Here is a 24244-nt window from a genome sequence, read left to right on the forward strand (position 1 = left end):
CCTTACAGGTGTGTAACTCTGAGAGTGTACAAATGTGTACACTTGTACACTAGTTATGGGGGTCGTGGAAACCCCTGTGCTTGACTAAATGGAACAGAGCCTTCATTAGTATCATTGGTAACACCTGTGAAGGAAGTGATAATATGGCTGCTGTGCATAGAGCCTATTGTGTTTTAGACGCTCGACAAAGCCGTATGCCCCGCGGTGGATTTGAACCCACAACCTACAGTACGCGGTGGTGGGCAGGTTTTAATGTCAACCCAAACACAGATCTAACTGTTTGAGAGGTGCAGGGAGAATCCTGAACAATATCAGTAATTTTACCAGATCCAGAGACCACATCACCCCAGTACTCCATGACCTTCATTGGCTCCCAGTAAAACATAGAATAGACTTCAAAATACTCATCACCACCTACAAAGCCCTCAATAACCTGGCCCCCTGCTACCTCTCTGACCTCCTCCAACGCCACGCACCCTCCCGCTCCCTCAGGTCTGGCGACGCAAACCTCCTGGACTTCCCCAAAAAAAAAAAAAAACGCTGGGGTGACAGGGCATTTTCAGTTGCGGCCCCCACCCTTTGGAATCCACTCCCACCCCACATCAAAGCTGCCCCCACTCTTGCCGTTTTCAAAGCCTCCCTCAAAACCCACCTCTTTAGACTCGCCTTCCCTGCCCAGACCTAACCAAATCCTCACTTTCGTCCTCTATTACAAGTCTTAGCCTTTTGTTTTAGCCTTTTAATGTTTTCTTTTCTTTTGTTTTCTTTTCTCTCCTAATAAAATTGTTTTTAAGCTGTTTTGTAAAGCGACTTTGGGTACTAGAAAAGCGCTATATAAGTCTGATGTATTATTATTATTATTATTATTAGATCTCTCCATCTTCCTCCTCAAGAGCTCAAGTTGGACGGACCACAAGAAATGAATAGGCTCTATGCACAGCAGCCATATTGTGAAGAAATTCACAGGTGTTACCAATGATACTAATGAAGGCTCTGTTCCATTCTGGTCAAACAAGGTGCTGTTGGCTCACTGGAAACACTCCGCTACACCAGTGGGTCTAAAATGTGTGTCCAGGGACCCTCATGGTTCCTTAAGGGGTTTCCAAATGTCCCCTTGCGGGTGTGTAACTCTGAGAGTTATGGGGGTCGTGGAAATTGAAATATCTGAGAAACACTGTGCTACACTAAATGGAACAGAGCCTTCATTAGTATCATTGGTAACACCTGTGAAGGATGTGATAATATGGCTGCTGTGCATAGAGCCTATTGCACCAGAGGCAGAGCTATGGCTGTCACGATTATGACATTTTACTTGACTCAAATAATTGCGATTAACGATTTCATTGCGTTTCTGTCGTTGAACATTGGAACATTATGAATAAAAGTTACATTTCTGTTTGGCTTTTAGGCTTTGTTAACAAAAGCTGCACAGAGCAGATATGAAAAATAACTTATATCATTTAATAACATGAATAGTGGAAATAGACAATCTACAAGCTCAAAACGCGATTGGCTATTTCCACTATTTTTTTTTAATGTTTGAAAATATATATGAAAACTTTTCAACATGGAAATAATTGACGATTATGAAGATTATGCAAACAATAATTGTGATTATATATACTTGCAATAAGACGATTATGTAATAATTGTGACAGGCCTAGCTATAGTGAGGCAATTATGGAGTGTCAAGTGAAGCTGTGGGGAAAATGAAAGGCAGATGCAAACCTATAGTGTGGTTCAGTGTTATGGACATGAAGTCATCCTTTGGTAGCCCTGTATTTGTCTTGGATATTTACCGAGATGCCTGTGTGGACACTGAACAGATTGTGCATCTTAAGCAGAGCCAAGTGCAAACACTGTTATTATCTGCAGCTCTTATAAACCCTAACACTTGGTGGTAGGAACTGAACTGAGGCTAGACCTAGGGCTGGCTTGAAGCCTAAGCTGAAATCTTCTCATTGTACATACAGTAGATGGACAGTATTAGACATCAACAGTCGCGTGTAATCATCGCTTTTCTCTGCTACCTTGCCACTCCAGATTTTCTGAGTTACCTTCCCACCTCTGAGTAGTCTTTTCCATACTATGGCACTCTTACAAATGATGTTGCTTATGTTTAATATTGAATCATGCTTTTGCAGACATCATCACCATCATCATCACTGTACAGTAGATCCCACGGTTTAAAATGATCATATCATCCACACAATAGTGCATGCACTATGTGTGTGTGTTCATAGTTCTAGGGGTGAGCAAACTTAAAATATCTATAACTGATAACCATTACCACATGATTATGTGCACCAGAGAAAGGCAAATCTGTTCTAAATTAGATTTGAACGACAGGAATTCAATATGTTTTTCAGAGGGAACCTAGTATCATTGTAGGTATTAGTACATTTATAAAATGGCTACTAAAATAAAACAATATGCATTTTTTTTATTGCCATTTCCATTTTACAGGTACATCATGCATTAGGAAACTAGGATTTTAGGAAATTGTGAATTGCTTTTCCGAAACGTCTACTACTAATTTAAGCTGTTTTTTTGTTTTGTCGTCCTTGTCGTGGGGGACACATACAGCAGTAGCTCTGGACCATAGCGTTAGAAGGAGTTCTCCTTAACGCTATAGGACTTTGAGCCTTTGCGCACGCACCACAGGCTGCGCAGCCTCTCGTCTGTAGTAGAATAGAAAATACACTTTTGCTACTAACCAAAACAAAGACAGTTTTATGGAGTTGAAAGCCTACTCTACTTAGTGGGAACACTCTGTCTGAGGCCCCCGACTCACGTCTAAAATACGCTTTTTGACCAGCCCAGAAAAGAAAATATTTCACCGGAAGGAAAAATCTGGCCAATAGAAAAATTCTATTGACCAGATCTGTAGAGGGCGCAGTGGAGTAACCAAAACATTTTTTTCCTTTGGGGGCTTGACTATGTGGGGGGCTCAGAGTGTTCCCATTAAGTAGAGTAGGCTTTCAACTCCATAAAACCGTCTTTGTTTTGGTGAGTAGTGAAAGTGTATTTTTTATTTTTACTACAGACGAGAGGCTACCGGGGGGTGAGGGAAAAGGATCGAAAGTAGCATAGCGTTAAGGAGAACTTCTTCTAACACTATGGACCAGAGCTAGTCTATCAGAAAACACACACTTTCACACTGAAAGTCAGCCAAAGGACACGGTTTACACTCAAATGTCACAAACAAGCTACAGGCAAAACAACTTGCATAGCTGTTGGCAACCTTTAGCACCACATAATCTCCATCTGTTGCTGGGAGCGGTCATATTGCCTTTTTTAATCTCTAAGTGAACCTTGAGAAGGGGCTTCAACCTATTTGATTTTAATTGCATTGCCAATGCCATGTTCTGTGGAACATAAATGTAATGTTTGAAAGACACACACGTACAACACCGGAGGGAGCTCCAATGATCGTGTTCAACCAAGATTTGGCACAAACATGAGGTTAAATTTGTTCTACTGCTATGCCACCAAAATGTGGAATGCCCTCAACAGACATCAAAAAGTACGACTCCTCACCCTCCTTCAAAATCGCCATAAAAGAGCACCTGTCTGCAATTTGTAACCGGACCTTGTAAAGTCTTTACCAGGCTAGTAAAGTCTAAGCCTAACACCAGAAATGACAGCCCCCAGTCCCCCACCCAACTGTTTACTGCATATATATACGTTTTATTGCTAGTGTTGATGATGTCTTGTATATTATTGTATGTATTTAAATGTCTCGATGAATTGAATACACAAGACCACAATGGAAGCCCTTAGGGATAACACAACAAGCCCTCCTTTTAGCACCATTGTATAATCGTGCACCCGTGAATCGTACCACTACTATTTGCAAACTGTTAATAAAGCATTCAATCAATTAATCAATGTGTACATTCATCAAGATATGCATACAGCCCAATGTAAAAGGTTTAATTCACAAATTCCACAGCTAGTATCTTATTGTAGTAATTATACATAGCTAGATTACACAGGAAGCCACACCATTGGTATAGACTATTATAGTCCGGTTACGGCTAAGGCTCCAAAAAATTTGGCTAAGTCCAATAATGCAGTTTTTTTTGTTAAACAGCAGTGAGGCCCTTTGATAGTGGCCATTATTGGATTGTGATAATCGTAATAACTGTCATTAAATCACCAGCATATACAGTATACTCATGTTTACGCTGTGTGCTGTAAACAACAGGATCTCTCCCTCTAGTATTTCTCTGCGCTATGGTAACCTGGGTTACCATACAGAACAACATAATTGTGTGGAATCAAGATGAACAGATGCACTTTGCACAGCACACAGTGGTCAGAAACCACATAAAACCTTCTCAATCTAGCCAGCTGCAAATTACTGGTTCTGTAGTTCCTACTCCATATTGCTTCTTTGTGAAGCAATACAATCATTTGTGAAGACAGCTATTACTGAAAATATTAAAAGATACTGTATAATCATTACAAAGTGTATCAAATACTTGCTGAAATGTTCACAGGCATAGCCTACTTGCAAAATGCATAAATACTTACAAATCATAAAACAAATTGGGTATGAAATAATAAGTGATATTAATTAAAAGCAGAGGAGAATCACAGATGTGCCACTCCTACCTGTCCAGCAGATGTCCCTCTCCCCTCATGGTCCGCCCCTTCATCTGTCATGTGTTACATCTGTCCATTGTGTTCACCTGTGTCCTGTTAGTCCCTGTGTGCACAGATATACAATACATTTCATGACCATACAGTAATCATGACCATGAAACTCTTGATTCTGTGTCAAAAAATATCTGAAAACGGCACACAAAAAAAAGATATTTATAAAATGTAATATTCAAAAAATGTTTTACACAGAATCAATGTTGGTTCCAGGCTTAAAATAATTTATATAAGTATTTTCGGAAATCTCTATGGGAAAAAAAATAATGGGATTTATGTCTGTGGCACCACAAAATGGCCACCACTACTACGTCCTATATACCTGCGTTCATGTATTCACCCCTGTTGTGAAAGTAAACTTGTTTCACCCCACAATTCCTGCTTCCAAAGAGGGAAATGAGTAATGATGTGTGTCCATTAATTAATTAACCCAAGGGTCTTAATTCATTATAGGGGGTCAGTTACTACAGGGGGGGTGCTAAATCTTTGTGTGAAAGGAACTTTGTTTTTAATTGGCATGTCTGAAAATACACAACATGAAACCAAATGTTATTAGCAACGATCGTGTAAAAACATTACACAGCACTGCTAGTGCTGTCAAAGAAATCTATGAAGCCATCTGAAGCTACAGGTTGGAGACAACTCAGGCACTTAAAAAGAAAAACCTGTGGAATCATTACAAGCTAGTCTTAAAACTATCAGTCAACAGACAATGCTGAGACAAATCATCTTAAAATGCTGAGCTAGCTTATGTAACCCCGCAATGCAATCCAAAGGCAGGACCCCAAATGTAATCATCTTTATTATTGGTGCAAAACAAGGAATATAAAAACAAATCACTTTGATTTCAAATACATTTGAGATACTGTGGGTGAACAATGGGGTGACAGCTCATAAGTCCGACATCCCACTACTCTGACTACGTGTCGGAACAATGACATGTAACCGAGCAATGGCATAGCATTTGACCTTTCCCTAATGGGGAGATGGTGCGGGAGAAATTAAAAACAAAAGAAAATTCCTGTAAATCCTGAAATTTTGGGCTGATTTTGGGCAAAATTTTACGGTTTGGGGCGGATTTTGATTTCTGTTTTTGGTAACTTTATTTCGGTTTTAGGGTTAGGGTTAGGTTAGGGTTATATTATTTAATTCTCATTTTTGCCTGATTTTACCGATTTATTATCAAAACATTTAAAATTTAAAATTCATTTAAAAAAATATATATATATATATTTTGCAAAATCGATTGGGTGGGCCAGCTTTCTATGTAGGTGGGCCACGGCCCAGTGGGCCGCCCCAGGCCCACCCATGGAGCCTGCACCCATGATACACATGATGAAAACAGAGCTATATTGTCCAATTTGACCATACTGTACAATACCAAATACTCTAAAAACCAGTTCACCCGTGATGCAAGCTTGTACATCTGCTATTTTTGTGCAGTATTTGAACATTGTTTTTATACTTTTGAATTTAAGATAAATGTTCTCTTCTGGGGGTCCCTGGCACAAAACATTTTCAGATGGGGTCCATGGCTAAAATGTATTCAAATATTTTGAAAATAGCAGATGTACTTAAGTTCACAACGCGCTGCATCACTTGTGAGCTTGTAGATCGGCTATTTTCAAATATAGCCAAAGTTTAAATAGGGCTGAAGTGGTTTATGTATGTTTTGTCATAATAATTAAAATCTACAAAGCAACTAGTAGTTACTAAAGTTTTCAAATAATTGTAGTGGAGTAAAAGTATAATATTTGCCTCTGAGATGTGTTGGAATAGAAGTAAAAGTATTGCAAATTGGAATACTCCAGTCAAGTAAAAAATACCTTAAAATTATAAGTACTCAAGTACAGTAGGTACTTGAGTACATGTACTTAGTTACTTTCCACCTCCGTCAGCATTAGATTAATTACTTATTACACACCTTCTACAAAGAGAACACACTTTTGTTCCCTAGGCCCACATTGTCTTGGTTTCAGAAAGCATGGTGGTATTAACTTTTACCCCAAAGTCTTTATATTCCGTAATGTGATGTCCTACGTCCGTCCGGGTGTTGTTTACTTTTTGAGAACGTCAACGTAAAGGCTTGACGCTGCGACGCACGTTAGTCAAGGAGCCCCCAGAAAGATTCCATTTTTAAAAAATGCACATTTCAAAATAAGAGTTATTTTAATCTATACTTGAGACTAGAGATATTTATATATACTAGACCATACCCGGTGAAGGGCGCAGACGAAAGTCGTTGCAAACGTGGGGTTAATGCACGTCCTGTCGCGCGGTTTCTCCCCCGCGCGCGTCCCGTCGTGGCACCCCCCCCCTCCCCCCCCCCCCCCCGGTCGCTCCCGTCGCGGCAAGAGCCATATGAAATCCGTTTTATTTTTTTCCCAAATTCTGTTTTTTCCATTTTAATATTTCTGAATTCTGTATTTTGCTTTTTATGCTCATTTTTACCATTAAAAAAAGTGTCTGGTAAGTGGAAATGAATAAATGTTCAAGATATAACAGTCCATGTCTCTGAAAGAAATCTACACAATTCCAAATCTTTAATATTTGCAAATTATATGCAAACATAGAACAGTATATAAGTACATTAAATAGCATCAATATAGACTTGCTATTTTAATATAGCAAAATATAAATATAAAAACGGATATATAAATACTATGTTGTTATAGTTCTATATATAATTATATAATATAATATAATATAATTGCTATATATAATTGCTATATAAAATAGCAAAATAGGCTTGCTATTTTCTGTTGCCCTGCAGCAGGCTTGAGTATATTTTTTGATGGCATTTTACACCACTAACAACATTAATCAGAGAATCACACGTCTTTGTCACAACTCGTGTTTTGTCTTTTTGTAGTTTTATTTTTAACCAACACAGTACAAAGTACTGGACACACAGATGACACACAGGTCATAGATGACACAGGTCATAAACCTGGAAATACAGGAAAATAAACATTGTATTACCATATATTCATAGCATATATGATTCACAATTAAACAGCAGGTAATGTAGCACAGTCTATCACAGTAGAACCGAAATAGCAGAAAATGACTACAATACCCATGAGGCATTCTGAACCATGAGCCAACAACGCGTCGCCCCAGCTACCATTAAGTTACAGTGTCCAAGTTACAATACACAAAATACACCAAAATAATACTTTTCAATGGACTACTTGGGTAGCACTGATAATATTAACCACAGTAAGGTTCATAAAGTTTGTTGATGAAATGTTTACATTGTTGATTAAGTCACGATGACGACGTTAGCATTAGCGTTAGCCGCATGCTAGCGCCAAACGTCCGTTAGCTTAGCATCACGCTAACGGCTCATATTAAGTTGGTTTGGCTAATAAACATTAATCCCAACTAACGCCAACACAGTAATGGATGTAAACATACACAGACATGCTTTGGACATTATTGTCAGGTTGCATGTTGGTGGTATAGGGTTCGTTTTGTTTGGCCTCGTTTTCATAGACCTCGTTGCTTGTTTCTCTCGCGAAACCTGGCAACACGACGCATGCGCAGTTTGATCGGAGACCCAGGACTCCATCCACCCACCCACCGTCAGGTTACTAGAATTATAGTAGGATAAATATCTCTCAGTATGTTTTGCGCGTGCATGTATTTCTCCCCGCCTGCAGTTCCAGCTTTGGCCACTGGGGTGGCGGCTTCTGTTGTGTACTGATGTGTGCTTACTGATGACGTCATAAGGTGGTGACGCTAGTCACTGATTACATTCACGTGTGTACACTAGGAGCCGGTGTGTGTGCTCTACACGGAAAGTCTAATAAAAGTTACTGTTTAAATACGGAGTTGATTCTTTAGATAAGTCATCACTATCTAACAGCTTCAATGTTGGCTTGCCGCTTGCTCACAACACACCAACAAGTGTTGTGAGGACCCAAAGATTGGCGACCTGCTACCTGCATGTTCAAAAAGTCCTTAAATAACTGTTGCACTCATGGTGTGACATTGACCTCTACTTCCCTCTAGGGGCTACACTTTGAAAGATCAAGTTGCATTGTAGGCGTTCTCAAATAAAACAACAGTATAATACCACACAGTGTACAGATCTTTATGAAGATAGTAAGCACCTTATTGGTCTTTCTCAATGGGTGCCATGCATACACCGGAGCCGGAGCGGCAATACATCACCGCCAAAGCTGCATCCCTATAAATCATGTCCTCTTCCCGTTCTGTTTCTCCTTACCTCAGGCTCCCATAATCTCTCTCATTCAATGATGGTGAGGGTTTCTTTTTCATTAAGAGTCACCTCTAAAAGTAAAGCCTAATTTATGCTCCATCGCACAATGTTGTCGGTCGCGCTTCAAAAATATGCGACACGTTGTGAGCTTGTACTGTAACTTAGGTCTGCTATTATCGACGTGCAACACCGCCATGCGACGAAGTATAAATCAGGCTTAAACTTCATAGAAAAGTAATGGAGTCAAAAGTGAAAGTGAAAGTCATAATTTAAAAAAACATAGGCTACTCAAGAAAAGTAGCCTACACTTGTTAGCCTACTGTCCACTGCCTGAAAATACCCACTCAACAATAAGTACTAATATTTTTAGACAAACCTCTTTGAACAAATTGTATGTTTTTGGTGTGTGTGTCTAGCTTAAGAATTGCTGTTGGTTTTCCACATAATATTTAAATAGCCTATACTTTGGTCATTCTTCTGCTGCATGAATGTATATTCTGTAAATCCCATTTGAAAATTAATTTATATATTTATATTCTGTATGTTCTACCATCTTAATATGCTGAGCTAGCTTTGTATATTTAGACACACAAAACAGAAAGACAAGACATGAAAAACGGAAAGCAAAAAAAAACATAGGACATTCAACATATCAATATCCAAGAAAAATAAATGTTTACAAGTTTTGAGGTACAGGAAAAAGCATGTAAATAATCATTATTATTAGAAATCTGGTTCGTTATCTAGGTATTTATAAATAGGCCCATAGTGGGATTTTTTTTTCTGTAGCAAGTTCTTTGTAATGGCTTTTTTACTAGCTGCCAGTAAGTAATCTTAAGCAAATAGGAATCATCTTGACTTAAGATACATGACTTAAAATACATGGATGTAAATTTAGTAGGCTACTGATACTAAAACACAGAATTATTTTAATGGTTGTTACATCTTTCTAACTTGAATTACAGAGCAGGACCAAAATACATGTGCATGATCAACCCCACATTCCCTCCAGCAGCTCAGCTGGTTGCCAGTTTGTTTGGACTTCTGTTTTGGGGTTATATCAACAAGGTCCAATTCTAAATTGTATATTATGGTAATCTATGGTCATTCTCTACACACCAATGTCTGTGTATATTGATGCTGTTTATACACCGATTAGGTTATTTAAAACTTCTACACTTGAAGTTGAAACACTTTACACTTTATTACTTGTGCTTGGTGCAATTGTATTATAACCTATTATTTTAATTATACTGTACATGTATATGTTGGACATTGTTAACACTGTCAGGGCAGAGTCTGTCACACCAACATTTCACAATGCGTGTGAGGAATAAAACCCCCCTCATGATGAAGCTAGAAAGATGACAGAATGCATGATGCATATCTTGTCCGCCAAGACTGCAACTGTCAAGAAAAGCAATTTCCTCCTTAGATGAGACTTGATTGTGACTGTTGACTTTTTCAACCAAGTTTCTCTAGACTCAGTTGGCGCGCACAATTTTCAAATGCTTCCACCTAAGTCTGTACTTCGGAAGCGCTGAAAAATGCAAAGAAAATAGACGTCCCGCCTTCCCCTAACTTCTGTTTAGCCTTTCGTTGCTGTCAGGCAGAAACCTTGTATATCCATATTTCAACCATATTATGGGTATTTTTTTCGTAATGTGATACCCTACTTCTTCATACAAGAGTGTCTCTCAAAATTAGTGAAAATAGCTGATCTGCTATTTTTTGTGCCATTTCCTGAAAAGCCACGGTTTTGGAGGTGCAAGGTCACCCGACAGTGACGCTTTGCAGTCGTGTAAATAAGTCCTACTGACTGCAAATCTAATTAGTTGAAGCCTATCTAGCTTGATGCTTAGCAGAAATCAGGGAATACATTTTTTTTTTAAAGATATTTTAAAATACCGTACATTTTCTTGAACGGAATTGACAAACAGATGACAGCTTCCTGTCACACAACTCTTGTGAGGCGCAGTTACAGTCTTTGTACTGTAGCATTCAAATTTGTGGAAGAACTGTCTGGTTCGAGAGACTATTTTCAACCCTAAAGTTAATCAACTGTTCCACCAAGTTTCCATTCTAGATTGTGACCTGATTGTGACCTTTATCATGTTATGACATAATTTGAGGGCACAGTGAGACTTCACGGCGAACGATTGCATTACTTGCTCTAATTTTGCATGAGGAATCCAACCCATCAAAGCTAATTTTTCTATCTCCTCATTCCTGAGATATTACTGATGATGTGTCATTTTGACCTTGACCGTTGACCCTTTCAATGCAAAATGTTATCATCTCTTCAGGGCGGCCTACTTATCATTCCAATGAAGTTTCATGAAACTGCATGAAACCGCAGCCATCTGTTCAAGTTGTTTTGCTATCAGACAAATGGAATGGGGAGAAAACATACACTCCACCCTGCTCTGTTGGCAGAAGTAATTGCATCTCATCATGAGCATCCTGGCCCTCTACCAACATAGTAATACAGGTGTGATAGTCCAGGGGCCAACACTGATATTTTCACAAATTGGTACCACCTAAGGTGACCGTAAAGTTTTTGTATTTTTGTCTTCCTACATGTCTCTAGTTTATATTTTGGTATGATAACCCTTCCAATCTTGTAGCTTAATGGCAGTTATCACTACCTACTGGCTAATGTATCCGGTAGGAGACACAAAGTAGAATCTTTGTGTCTCCTACAGCCGGGCATCAAATTATTGCGACAAAAAACAAAATATATCCATGTATTCAAGGCTTCATGGGGTGTGCAATTGATAACTTCTCAAATTTTTGGTGTTTGCAAAAAGACTGCTTTCCATAAGCTTGTAAAAGTTTACCCTCCTTCGGTCCAGGGTGGTCATAGCTGAATGGGTAGAGAGTCCCCCTGGGAAACCTAAAGAGAAGTTCACCCAAAAAAATATTTATTTTCTATCAATTGCACACCCCATGAAGCCTTGAATACATGGATATATTTAGTTTTTTGTCGCAATAATTTGATGCCTGGGTGTAGGAGACACAAAGATTCTACTTTGTGTCTCCGACCTACCGGATACATTAGCCGGTAGGTAGTGATAACTGCCATTAAGCTACAAGATTGGAAGGGTTATCATACCAAAATATAAACTAGAGACATGTACTGTAGGAAGACAAAAATACAAAAACTTTACGGTCACCTTAGGTGGTACCAAAATATGGCTTGGCCCCTGGACTATGACTGATGTGATCTACATACAAGTTCACAATGCGTTGCAGTTGAGTGATTGCAGCTATTTTTTGGTGCGCGATACTATGCGAAACCAAGTATAAATCAACCATACGTCTACACACTTTTCCTCTGTCACAGCATTACATACATTAAGTTAATTTGGTGCAGTGAAGTGGTTCAAAAATGTCTATTTGTTTTCAACACAAATATGGGATTTCACACGCAAGTGCATTTCCTTGAATGCTAGATTTTGACACATCAAGAACATAATAAGTCCTCAATAGAGGTGATTAAACCAGACCACAAGCAGCTTGAGATAAATCAACTCACAAGAACCATTGCGTCATATCATTCTCAACATACAAATAGTATCAATGTTTACTAGATTTTATGCCAGGATTGATGTGGTTAACATATTGGTGAACATATGCATTTTAAATTAAATTGTTAAATTGGGATATTATCAAACAGACAACGGCACAGCAAATTTGCCCAAAATAAAATGCATGTATTTATTTCAGTCTGACCAGAAACAGGTATAAAACATATCCCCACTGGCCATACAAATCAATGACCGGATGGGGATATCAAAATCAGAGGCATGGATAAATCAAGTCCTGAAAGGTTACAGTCTCAGAAATTATAGTAAATAAACACTGAGGTTGTTACTGTGCGTACTGGCACTGGAGACATTTCAGTGAGGGGAAGACTCTTAAGTGACTCATTTCAGTCAAAGAAATTTAATGCATACATGATTATACAAGTGTGAACAAACAGACAAATGTTAATGTTGGCACAGTCTGTGGAGTGTGTCACACCATCATTTCACTGCTTATACCCGCTATACACAAGAGTGTATCATTAGCATGCTTGATGCACCAAGTGCCTTTGTTACTGTCTAAAAACAGAGTGTTGTAGTGAAGTGCTTCTCATAAAGATGTTAATAACAACCTTTGACTTAATACATCAGTTTCAGCCCGCTGACACGCATTGTTTGCATAATAGAAGATATATTATGCATATATGCACTTCTGTTTACGAGTGTAGGTAATATACTAGCTATACCTAGCTGTTTGGGGACTTGTTTGGCGTTTCTTTTCCAATAGCTTGTCCAATAGCTTATCACTTGCATTGTGTTAGAAAACTGCATCCACTTGTGGTGTTAGCGGTTGACCCGTGATTTAAATCAGCCCAAAATACAAAAAAAATAAGTATTTTCATTATTTTTTTTCTCCCACCTCATAGCTGACTTGTAATGCATTCATATCCATGTAAACACTTTTTAAAATATTATGTTGGGTTAGGGCTAGGGTTTCATCTTTCGATATATCTCGTTTTCTATTATAAAAATGTTCAAATTCACTCATTAAATTTCCTATAATGAAGGCAATGGATAATGATGTTATCGAGCTATAATAGAATAATTAAGAATAATAATTAGAACTTGTTTTCGTTTTTTAACTTTAAAAAAATATAAAATTATTAAAAATAGTGACACTAGTGGTGTTAGGGTCCGAAATGACCCGTATACCATAGAAGGTAAAAAGTCATTTATTTTTCATGAACTCAAACTTTATTTTACTCCTGCATAGCAAATGCTAATTGAGGACACGTCTCTCACTCTCAAACATGTGTAGCAGGGCTATATAAAGCATACGGCACCCACACATATAGGAGTGAGGGATCCTTTAAACACATTAACCATATACTGTGTGTATATATATATAGATATATAGGACTGAACAAGGTAAGGTTCCCCAGTAAGGTACGGGTTCAGAATGAACAGAACCAGAGCCTGATGTATCAAATGTGTCACGTTTATTCAAACAGTTGGTATAAAAAATAGTCAGGTTAAAATACAGAAAGGAAGAAAGAGGTTAGTATTACTGGGAGTTCTGCAAAGGGACTAAACCCAAGAGGCAAAGGGGCAATAAGGGTAAGGGTTAGGGGCCTACTTGGGCCTCTAAACTAAATATACCGAAATGAAACAAATCAAATCCAAATAATGCAAAAGCAAATAAAGTAAATAAGCAAATCAAAATACAAATACGCAAAGCCAAACTAAAAATCATGCAATGCTACTTAATGGCCTAGTATAGCTCTGTCCTCAGTCAACCCTATTGCACACAGTCCAATAGCAAAAACCCAGTCTAAATAGTACATATGGCACGGTGGGAAAAACAGTGATGGTTAGTTCAGCTCCTACAAAACATCAAATAATAAAGCATTAGACCAACCCTCCAACAATTCATCCCAGACATTAGGCCCCTAGCAAGATGACAAAATACAGCAAAATAACAAACATACCCAATGAGTCAATATATGCTCATGGCTCCCATTGATATAGGCCTGCACAGCCACAGGGGCTTCTGGAAATACAGATATATATTACTATAATTAACAGCAGGCCTAATATTGTCAGCCTATAAACTCGTATGTATATACTATTGCTACAATGAGTTATAAAAACCTTGTCATTTGTTTCAGATTGTCTTACCGAGAATTAGTCTATACCCCTCATGCCTCCAGGTCTTTCTCACAAACACTCAAGCCAGGCTTCTGGCTAGACAGGAGGCCACAAACCTGGCCACCCCTCTTTATGCACTTTCCTTAAAGGGCCAGTGCTACACATGTAAACACTGAATATTGACAATTTGGGGGGGAATTGAGCCACACTTCTTTGCCGGGTAATTTCGGACCCTAACACCACAAGTGTCACTTTTTTTTTTGAGACCATCAGAATTAATTAAAATTATGATAAATCATTTTGTTGCGTTAAAATGGCTATTTCTGAGGATATCATGAAGCCTCGTTCCAATAAAGAAATGTAAAGGGTACTTTTCACCTATTCAAACTTGAAAACGGGTCAAAAAAGAGCCTAACACAATGGAAGGGTTAAATATGTGTGTAAATTTACATCCAGTGTACTATACTGTTGCTGAGGCAATGCAAATGGCTAGATCCCTTCCACACTCTATCCCTGGGACAGCTAACAAAAGCACAAAAAAGGAGAAGAAAGAAGGACACTTGCAAAAACAAATCAAGAAAGTATAACAATGATCAGTGAAACGTGTAACACTGTATAATCAATGATGGAAGTGAAGATGAAATGATTGATTTTGATGAAGCCTTATTGTGAAACATGTTATCTGTGATATCTTGTTACTTTGGCAGTGCTGCTTTGGGCAAATGTGCCGACAGCGGCTAGACAGGATATGTTAGTGTCGATACCAAGTACTATGGGGATTTATCAGATATCTGTGGAGGATGAAACAGGGTTCATTACAGCGCTGCCCTTATTTGACACATGTACTGAAGCTACGTATAAGTATAGGTTGCATTAACCAAAACTTTGAGGAAAAAGAGAAAAGGGAGAGCAAAGAGAGAAAGAGTCCGGAATATGTTGAAAGTATTATTTAAAAAATATTATTATTGTTGTTGTTGTTGTTATGTAATGTTATGTTATGTTATGTTATGTTATGTTATGTTATGTTATGTTATGTTATGTTATGTTATGTTATGTTACTGTATGTTATGTTATGTTATGTTATGTTACAGTATGTTATGTTATGCTGTTGTTGTTGTTGTTGTTGTTGTTGTTATTGTTGTTGTTGTTGTTGTTGTTGTTGTTGTTGTTGTTGTTGTACAGAAAAGAGTGTAAATATTGAAGTAGACTTTTCAGCAGAGGGAAGATAATCAACTCTTATATTGCACCCATTACTGTGTCACTGTAACATTGGAATGCCCTACCAAAAATAGTAAAGGAGTGTAAAACCCTACTCACTTTCAAAACTGCCCTAAAGATACACCTTCAGGAGGCTGCAATTTGAAAATGGCCCCTGTCTAAGTCTTAACCTACCCCCCCCCCCCCCCCCAACCACGCCCCCCCCCCTCCCCATTTTTTTTCTTCTCTTGTACATATTTTTCACTCTTCATACCAGTATGATGTAAGCTGATTGTATGACTGTGTATATCTGTCTGTCTCTTATATGTCATCATGATTTGTGTGCATGGGGATCTCATCTTAAACAAGCTCAGTGCTTAATGAGTCTTCCAGAGTCTTAGTAGACCTTGTATTGTGAATTGTGTGAATTTGTACTTCCATGTACTGATGTTCTCATGTCTTACTAAATAAAGTACATCAATCAATCAATTAACCCGTGTAATGAATAATTGTTTTATTATCATGTTTGACCCCATGGCTGATTGAATTTTAATGAAATGTTTTATTCAAGATCATTGTTTATTATTTTACAGGCTATAATGACCTCCAGGTAGTACCTGATTTAAAAACTTAAACAGTGTACAGTGCCTGAAAATAGTAAGCCAGAGGTGTTAATCTTTATTTTATGTGGTTTTATGCTTCTGCTTTTCTTTTTTGCTTTATTGTCAAAGTTGTGACATTGTAATGTGATTCAAATGTTTGTTATCAGGGCGTCCTTGAAAAAGAGAGCTTGCTCTCAATGGGTTTCCCTGAATAAATAAAGGAAAAAGAAAGAAAGAAAGGAATTATTTCTAACATTTAGAGCTACACTATTGACACTTCATGTGATTGGTCTTCACATCGATTAAAATGTATGTCATCTCTCTCTTCTCTGTATAAACCCTTCAATATTGTATTTTTTTTAGACTGAATAACTTGTATTAACTCAAAAATATTTTTTTACTTTCATTCAAGTCAGAAATGTACGGAGCCCCTGAAGGGACATTACTAGGTAGATTGTTTTAAGTGTAGATACATTTTTTAAAAGGGTCACTTTATTTTTAAAAGCTGGCGGTTGTACGGAGCCCCTGAAGGGACATTACTAGGTAGATTGTTTTAAGTGTAGATACATTTTTTAAAAGGGTCACTTTATTTTTAAAAGCTGGCGGTTTATGTTTTGTGGTATGGGAAAAAAAATCATATGTTGGCAGAAAAAAATATTTAGGGGTTGAATTTGTTTTTTAAGGGGGAAGGATTGTTTTGGGGGGGGTTAACATTTTTTTTTATAGTTGCTTAATTATTAAAGGGTGTATAGAATAATCTTTTTAGAGAATTACATTTTTGTAAAGAGGGATGATTTTTTTTTTAGGAGAAAAAGTTTTTTTTTTTCAAAGTGAGTTTTTTTTTTCAAAGTGAATAAAGTTTTTTTTTCAAAGTGAGTTTTTTTTTTCAAAGTGAAGAAAGTTTTTTTTTCAAAGTGAGTGTTTTTTTTTCAAAGTCGTGCGCACGACTTTGAAAAGGAGGAAAAATAAAAAAAGATCAAAGAAAAATATTTTTTTTTCAAAGAAAAATATTTTTTTTTTCAAAAATTTTTTTTTTTTTTCAAAGAATTTTTTTTTTCTCAAAGATTATTATTATTTTTTTCCAAGTTTTTTTTTTCAAAGTGAGTGTTTTTTTTTCAAGTATTGTTTCATCTTCAAAGTTTTTTTTTCAACGGCCGGGGGTCCACAGGGGTCCCCGTGGCGGGGGTGGCAGCCGGGGTTCCACCGAGGTCCCAGTGGTCTGGCCAGGGGTCCACGGGGCTCCCCGTGTCGGCCGGTGCTCAGCTGCCCGACCCGTCCGAAGGGCCACCCTTCCTGGGTACCAGATGGGACGAGTGCCCTGGAGGTGCGCCTCGGAGCTCAGGGCGGCCCGTGGACCGTCTCTACCCGGCAAGCGTGGGGTCCCCTCTTCCCCCTCTGCTGAGTTGCTCCGGGGCTCGGGCAGGGACAACGGGGGACCCACCTGGAGCTCGGAGGCACACCTCCAGAGCTGGGAGGGGGGCACTCGTCCCATCTGGTACCCAGGAAGAGTGGCCCTTCGGACGGGTCATTATTATTTCCCCCTTTTCTCTTCTGGACGATTTTCTAATGCAAGTTTAGTCTGAAGTAATTGCGCCGCTTTTTAGTTTCAATAAATTGTAGAATATTAAGTAGGTCTATAATATGCCACCAACGTAATAACACAATGTAGAATGGAGTAGCCTATATCAGTGGTTCTCAAACCTTTTCATGTCAAGGACCCCTCAATTGACACTTATTACCCCACGGACCCCCATTTGAAAAGATTTGCCAGGGACCCCAATAAGAGAAGATTTTTACAGCTCTCGCAGTGATTCTCAACCATTTTTATTTCAAGGACCCCCAGTTTGACATGCATCAGGCTATGGACCCCTATGTAATGGCATTTATACCTCTGGGACCCCAATTCATATTGTAAAATCAATGTTAATTTAACTTTGAGAGTGTCCAAATGGAACCAAATGGACCCGTTAGGGTCCATTTGGTTCCATTTGGACACTCTCAGAGTTACAGACCCATAAGGGTCCATTTGGTTCCTGTCCATCATTTAGCTGGGTACCCCCTGGAACCCCCTCAAGTACCCCTGGGGGTCCCCGGACCCCACTTTGAGAACCATGGGCCTATATAATGCCCCCATCTTTCTAATTCATTAACATGCCTCATGCTTCTGCTATTGCAGCTATTGGAGAACTAAAACTAGATAGGCTTAGAGAGAGAGCTTCGCCTATTTATAGAATCACTTCTACAAATTAAAAAAGAATAAAAACATACATGCATGCATGTATACAGTATAACCATATAGACCTATTTAACTACTGCTGGAGCCCATATTATGTGAATGAGATTACAGGATTGAAAAACTACTTTGATAAAAAAAAAAGTTACTTCTATACTTACTTCCAACTTCTACAAGTGAAAGAGAGGTGATTCACTCTAACAATCGTCTTGGGTCATCTTTCTAATTAACATGCTAATCATCGTCTCATCATCTTGGGTCATGTTCTGCCATTGCAGCTATTAAGTACCTCAAATGGCATGTGAATGCAGAGGTGAGTCGTCTTGGGTCATCATTGACATGCTAAGGTACAGCTATTGTCATTGAAGTTATTGAAATAATAAATCAAATAGATAGGTCACTTTAACTCCTCATCACAACCACGTAGCCTACAAAATCAGGGTCTTTATTTGCCACTCTTTGCAGAAATGTATACATCAGCAATAACTGTGTCATCACATCATCACTGTGTCATCATGTTGGGTGTGTTGTTCAAGCCCTCTTAGATGGCTGGCTGTAGACATGGTCAGGTCAGGTTGTAACCTTGGCAGGGCGTCCAGCAGCAATCCGATGTTTTCCACCAAAGCTCTGTGTGTGTGTGTGTGTGTGTGTGTGTGTGTGTGTGTGTGTGTGTGTGTGTGTGCGCACACACACGCACACACACACACACACACACACACACACACACACACACACACACACATATATATATATTTATATACATACACACTGAATAAATGACAGCTTAAATTAAAAGTGCATACAAGAATTACAAATAGACATTTGTGCTTTGACATTTGCCAATTTTGCCATGTTCATGACTGCTGTTTCCTACATTATCAATTGCTTATGTCACGTTGAACTCTGTTGAATAGTATTACCCCACAAAACACATAGATCTTAGTTCATTACATAAGTCATTACATGCTAAATGTTGCATTTATCTCATGCTATGCCGACATACATTCCCACATTCATGTTGCTAACAGAAAGCCTTTGGCCAAAAAATAGACCAATTAAAAAACCTTTTTCTTTTGCACTTGAAGTATACTTAGCTTACATGACAAAGACTCAAACCATTGGAGGGGGGTAACTCTTGGAAGCTAGTGTACTTTACTATCATCAGGATGACTTGAACCATTGAACAGGGGTGTGGGGGGTAACCCATTTTTGAAATCTTGGAAGCCTGGGATGTCAAAGATGAAAGTCTGAATGAACTCCCAAACCTGGGAACATGGTTTCAGGGAAATTGAGATTGAAGACATAAAATGCTTTAAAACACCCATCACCCAAAAGAGATGGGTGCGCCAAGGCCGCCCCATTTATTATCACATAAGCTTGGGAACACTTATGCCCCTCCCCTAGCATAAAAACATATGGATACTCTGTGGTTGCTGCGGTCAGCTACTGCACCAGGTTTGCCACAGGCTGAAGAAGAAAAGAAAAGAGAGGAAAGAACAAGATTATTACAAGTTGATACAACAGGTTAAATTGAACTCCAAAGCTCCAGTGCTGTAGTCAAGTCACTATATCTGGAGTCTAGGTTGAGTCAATTCCCCAGTAGTGCTCAAGTCCAAATAGAGTCCAAAGTTACTGAACATGAGTGTGAATGCACATGTAGGTGGAACACACATGCCTGCCCTTACACAGCATTAAAATAATGTCACTGTAATTAGCTATCAATATCTTATGCCAACTTATATATTAGGCTATATTACAAAAAATGTGTCTGCATGATCCATCTGTTTGTTGGGCTTCTTCCTCACGGAAGACCAAGGCTGGAGACCAAGGCTGGGGAGCTAACCCATACTGCTCCCGGAATATGTGAGCTCTATGTGAATACCAGCTGAGAGCAAATCTACTGTATGTTGACGCGAAGGTCACTCGTCTTCTCCTTCCTGGCCGGCCATGTTAGTGATCGTCGCAGAGAATTCAGAGTTCATCTCCCAGTACACTCAGGATTTAACATCGAGAAATCCTGAGAAATCTACAGACAGGAAAAGACAAAAAAAATGTGTAAGGCACAAACAATAATCGATTTAGTCTGTACTAAACTTATTCTGTGAGATGTAACCTCACCATGCCTTGAGTGTCCACTAGATGCGGCAACTCTTCGATTATGGCTTGGATTGAATTTGTCCCATCTGCAGTCTGCAGTGGTGGCCACATGTTTTGGCAAGGCTTGTCTGCAGTTATTTGATTCTGTGAAGAGCAGAAAAAGATTAACCCAAGCTAATGGTGATAGATGAACATCCAAGTTTACAAGAACGGTTTGATGCAAAAAGCATAGTCACATCCACTCCTAAATGTACAGTAGTCACTGTACATTTGAGTTGGATTGAGATAGAAGGGCAACTTGTACCTTATTTCAATCCAAGACACCTTGCTTTACCTTTTTCATGTGACTCCTCCCTGGCCTGGGTTGAAACATGCATCATAAAGTAGAGAAAGTTATCAGAAAAGAACACACACAAACACACATGCACACATTAGGAAATAACCAGCAGCAACACTGAAATTCAGAGTTGCCAATAATGGTTCACATTACAGTAGGATTCACATTGGAATGTTTTGTAACAATGTATTAACTTTACTTACTGACCCATGACAGTCCCTCAGGCATGGAAATGTATCCACTATCGATGACACCAGCTTTGCCTTTGTAGCTGAAGTTGGAATTTAAAACAATAGACATTTTATTGACATTTCCATTTGGATAGTTTGAAGTATTTGTTGATATGGGGTTACAGGGGCCAAACATATTTTATTGCTTTACCTTAGCTTGACAGCCCTCTCCATTATTCTAAATAGCCTGTATTGTACATACAACTGATATTGCATCAGTATATATATGCTACATCGCACAACGTTGTCGGCCCCAAAAATAGCAGATCTACAAGCTCACAGCGCGTCGCGGACGCAACATGTTGTGAGCTTGTAGATCTGCTATTTTTGGTGTCAACGTTATTCATGTCATAGAACATGATAGAACATGCCAGCCAATATGATGACATTCTCTCCCTAGAATTAAATCACTTTGAAACGCTGCACTCCATATACCAGTGGTTCTCAAACTTTTTCATGTCAAGGACCCCCAAAATGACACTTATTAACCCACGGACCCCCATTTGAAAAGATAAGCCAGGGACCCCAATAAGAGAAGGTTTTTACGGCTCTCTAGCTGTGATTCTCATCCATTTTAATTTCAAGGACCCCCAGTTTAACATGCATTAGGCTACGGACCCCCATTTAATGGCATTTATACCTCTGGGACCCCAATTCATATTGTAAAATCAATGTTAATTTAACTCTTGAGAGTGTACAAATGGAACCAAATGGACCCGTTATGGTTCCATTTGTACACTCTCAGAGTTACAGACCCATACGGGTCCATTTGGTTCCTGTCCATCATTTAGCTGGGGACCCCCTGGAACCCCCTCAAGTACCCCTGGGGGTCCCCGGACCCCACTTTGAGAACCAATGCCATATACAACATAAATATGATCGGCAACGTACATTAACGTAGTGGGTCAGTGCCAGTGCTAGCTGGGTGCTACCCATGGAGCTAACGGTGCTAACGTTAGCGTTAGCTAGCATAATGGCTAACGTTAGTAAGCAAGCTGTACACACGCATTAATTCATTCATTAATTCTCCCAGATAGCGGTAGATTAATGAGAGCACATAATCACTTACAATCATTTCCTTGTAAACAAATTACCGTTAGCTGACCAGCTATTTCCTCCGTGGTGGAAAGTGGAAAGTCTGGTGACCAAATTTGGTCAAAGAGGAAGGGACGTACTTGCCGGAACTCCTTTGACGGAAGCCCTGTCCTTCAAAATAAAGTGCTTTTTCAAACTCGTGCGCACGAGTTTCAAACTCGTGCGCACGAGTTTGAAAAGGAGAGGTTTTATTTTCGAGATAGGCTATATTTTTTTTTGGTGCAAGTTTTTTTTTTTTTTTTTACAAAGATTTTTTTTTTTTTCTTAAGTTTTTTTTTTTCAAAGTCATGCAGGAAAAAAAAACTAACCTAAAAAAAAAAAACATTGAAAAAAAAAAAAAAACTTTGACAAAAAGTTTTTTTTATCAGACAAAAAAATATATTCCATAAATAAAAAAAAATCATCCCCCTTTCAAAAAATGTCATACACTAAAAAGATAAATTTTATACACCCTTAAATAATTAAGCAACTATTAAAAAAAAAGTCACCCCCCCCCGTTTTTTTCTGCCAACATATTATTTTTTTCCCCATACCACAAAACATAAACCGCCAGCTTTTAAAAATAAAGTCACCCCCCCAAAAAAATGTTTTTTCCCCTTTTTAAATAAATGTCATCCCCTAAAAATATGTTTTATAGTCTCGTTTTTTTTTCTGCCAACATATTATTCTTTTCCCCATACCACAAAACATAAACCGCCACGTTTTAAAAATAAAGTGACCCTTCCAAAAAATGTACCTACCCTTCAAACAATCTACCTAGTAATGTCCCTTCAGGGGCTCCGTAGAAATGCCAATGCAGTGGTATAGATTTCCAGACGTGCCACAGACCAAAGTTATTTAACTTTCAAAAAACAAGTGTGCAAATTGGCAAACCTTGCATAAAAACATTCTCATTTCATGTTCTTGTTCATGTTCTACAGCCCAGTACGTTCAAGGTTCAAGATTCAAGGTTGTATTTATTGAACGTACCTTATGAACAGGCACATAAGAGTAAAACTTATTTTTGTGCAGCTACCTTCAGAGGTAAGTGAAGAAAAAGAGAAAAACCAGAGCAAAAAATAATCAGTAGTTTTATACAAATAGATCAGCGAATGTACAATGCACGTATACAGTAAGCTCGGCACATTACACACATACACCATCATCATTTGCCACTATAGCTGCCACAGTAAACAGTACAGTTATATGAACAACTTCACTTGGTGACGTGCACTGCCAGGGGTTGATTAGGTCCCCAAAACTATAGCTGAGTGCTGAGAAGCAATTTGGACCGACAGAGTACAGGTGCCTGCCTCTGAATCAAGAGAATCAATGAGAGAGAGAGAGAGAGAGAGAGAGAGAGAGAGAGAGAGAGAGAGAGAGAGAGAGAGAGAGAGAGAGAGAGAGAGAGAGAGAGAGAGACAGACAGACAGACAGACAGACAGACAGACAGACAGACAGACAGACAGACAGACAGACAGACAGACAGTTTGAAAGACCTTGGCTCTGGTATAGACTGTTGGTACATGAGTCATAAGATGTGAATTAATGGGGGAGCCAGTCAGAGCTTGGCTCCTCCTAATGAGACTAAAATAAAACATTGACAATAAAAAATATAAATATATTAACAATAATTTTTACTTTATACATTTCAGTTTTTTCTTAATCTTCATTGTGGATCAGTAATATTAGGCTATTACTGATGTATGATTCATGAATGAGGGTGATTCATCATTAATTCACTTTGATAAAGATACTGCCGTGAATGCATCAACATCGAAGCATAACAGTGCAATATTTGAACTTAACTGGCATGCTGTTTTTGATTTAACACATAATGTACGTACGTACGTACTGTATACATACTGTACGTATATATATACATACATACATACAGCACGAACGT

The 24244-nt window shown here is 38.6% G+C and overlaps 1 long non-coding RNA gene across 3 annotated transcripts; it reads right to left on the minus strand.

Annotated features, from left to right (window-relative positions):
• Window positions 1–19598: 19598 nt before the first annotated feature.
• Window positions 19599–22418, minus strand: LOC311049923. 3 transcript variants are annotated; one of them, XR_014601255.1, is made up of 6 exons: window positions 22334–22418; window positions 21238–21305; window positions 21032–21056; window positions 20719–20841; window positions 20483–20626; window positions 19599–20067 (listed from the first exon to the last, which is right to left on the minus strand). It is a non-coding gene; the product is annotated as an uncharacterized lncRNA (long non-coding RNA). The 3 variants fall into 3 exon arrangements; XR_014601254.1 differs by having other exon boundaries at window positions 19599–20626; window positions 21242–21305; XR_014601256.1 differs by having other exon boundaries at window positions 19599–20626.
• Between the last annotated feature and the right edge of the window lie 1826 nt (window positions 22419–24244).

This window comes from Gymnoscopelus microlampas, assembly GCF_963454915.1.
Source record: "Gymnoscopelus microlampas genome assembly, chromosome: 8".
In the NCBI taxonomy this organism is placed as follows: Eukaryota; Metazoa; Chordata; class Actinopteri; order Myctophiformes; family Myctophidae; genus Gymnoscopelus; species Gymnoscopelus microlampas.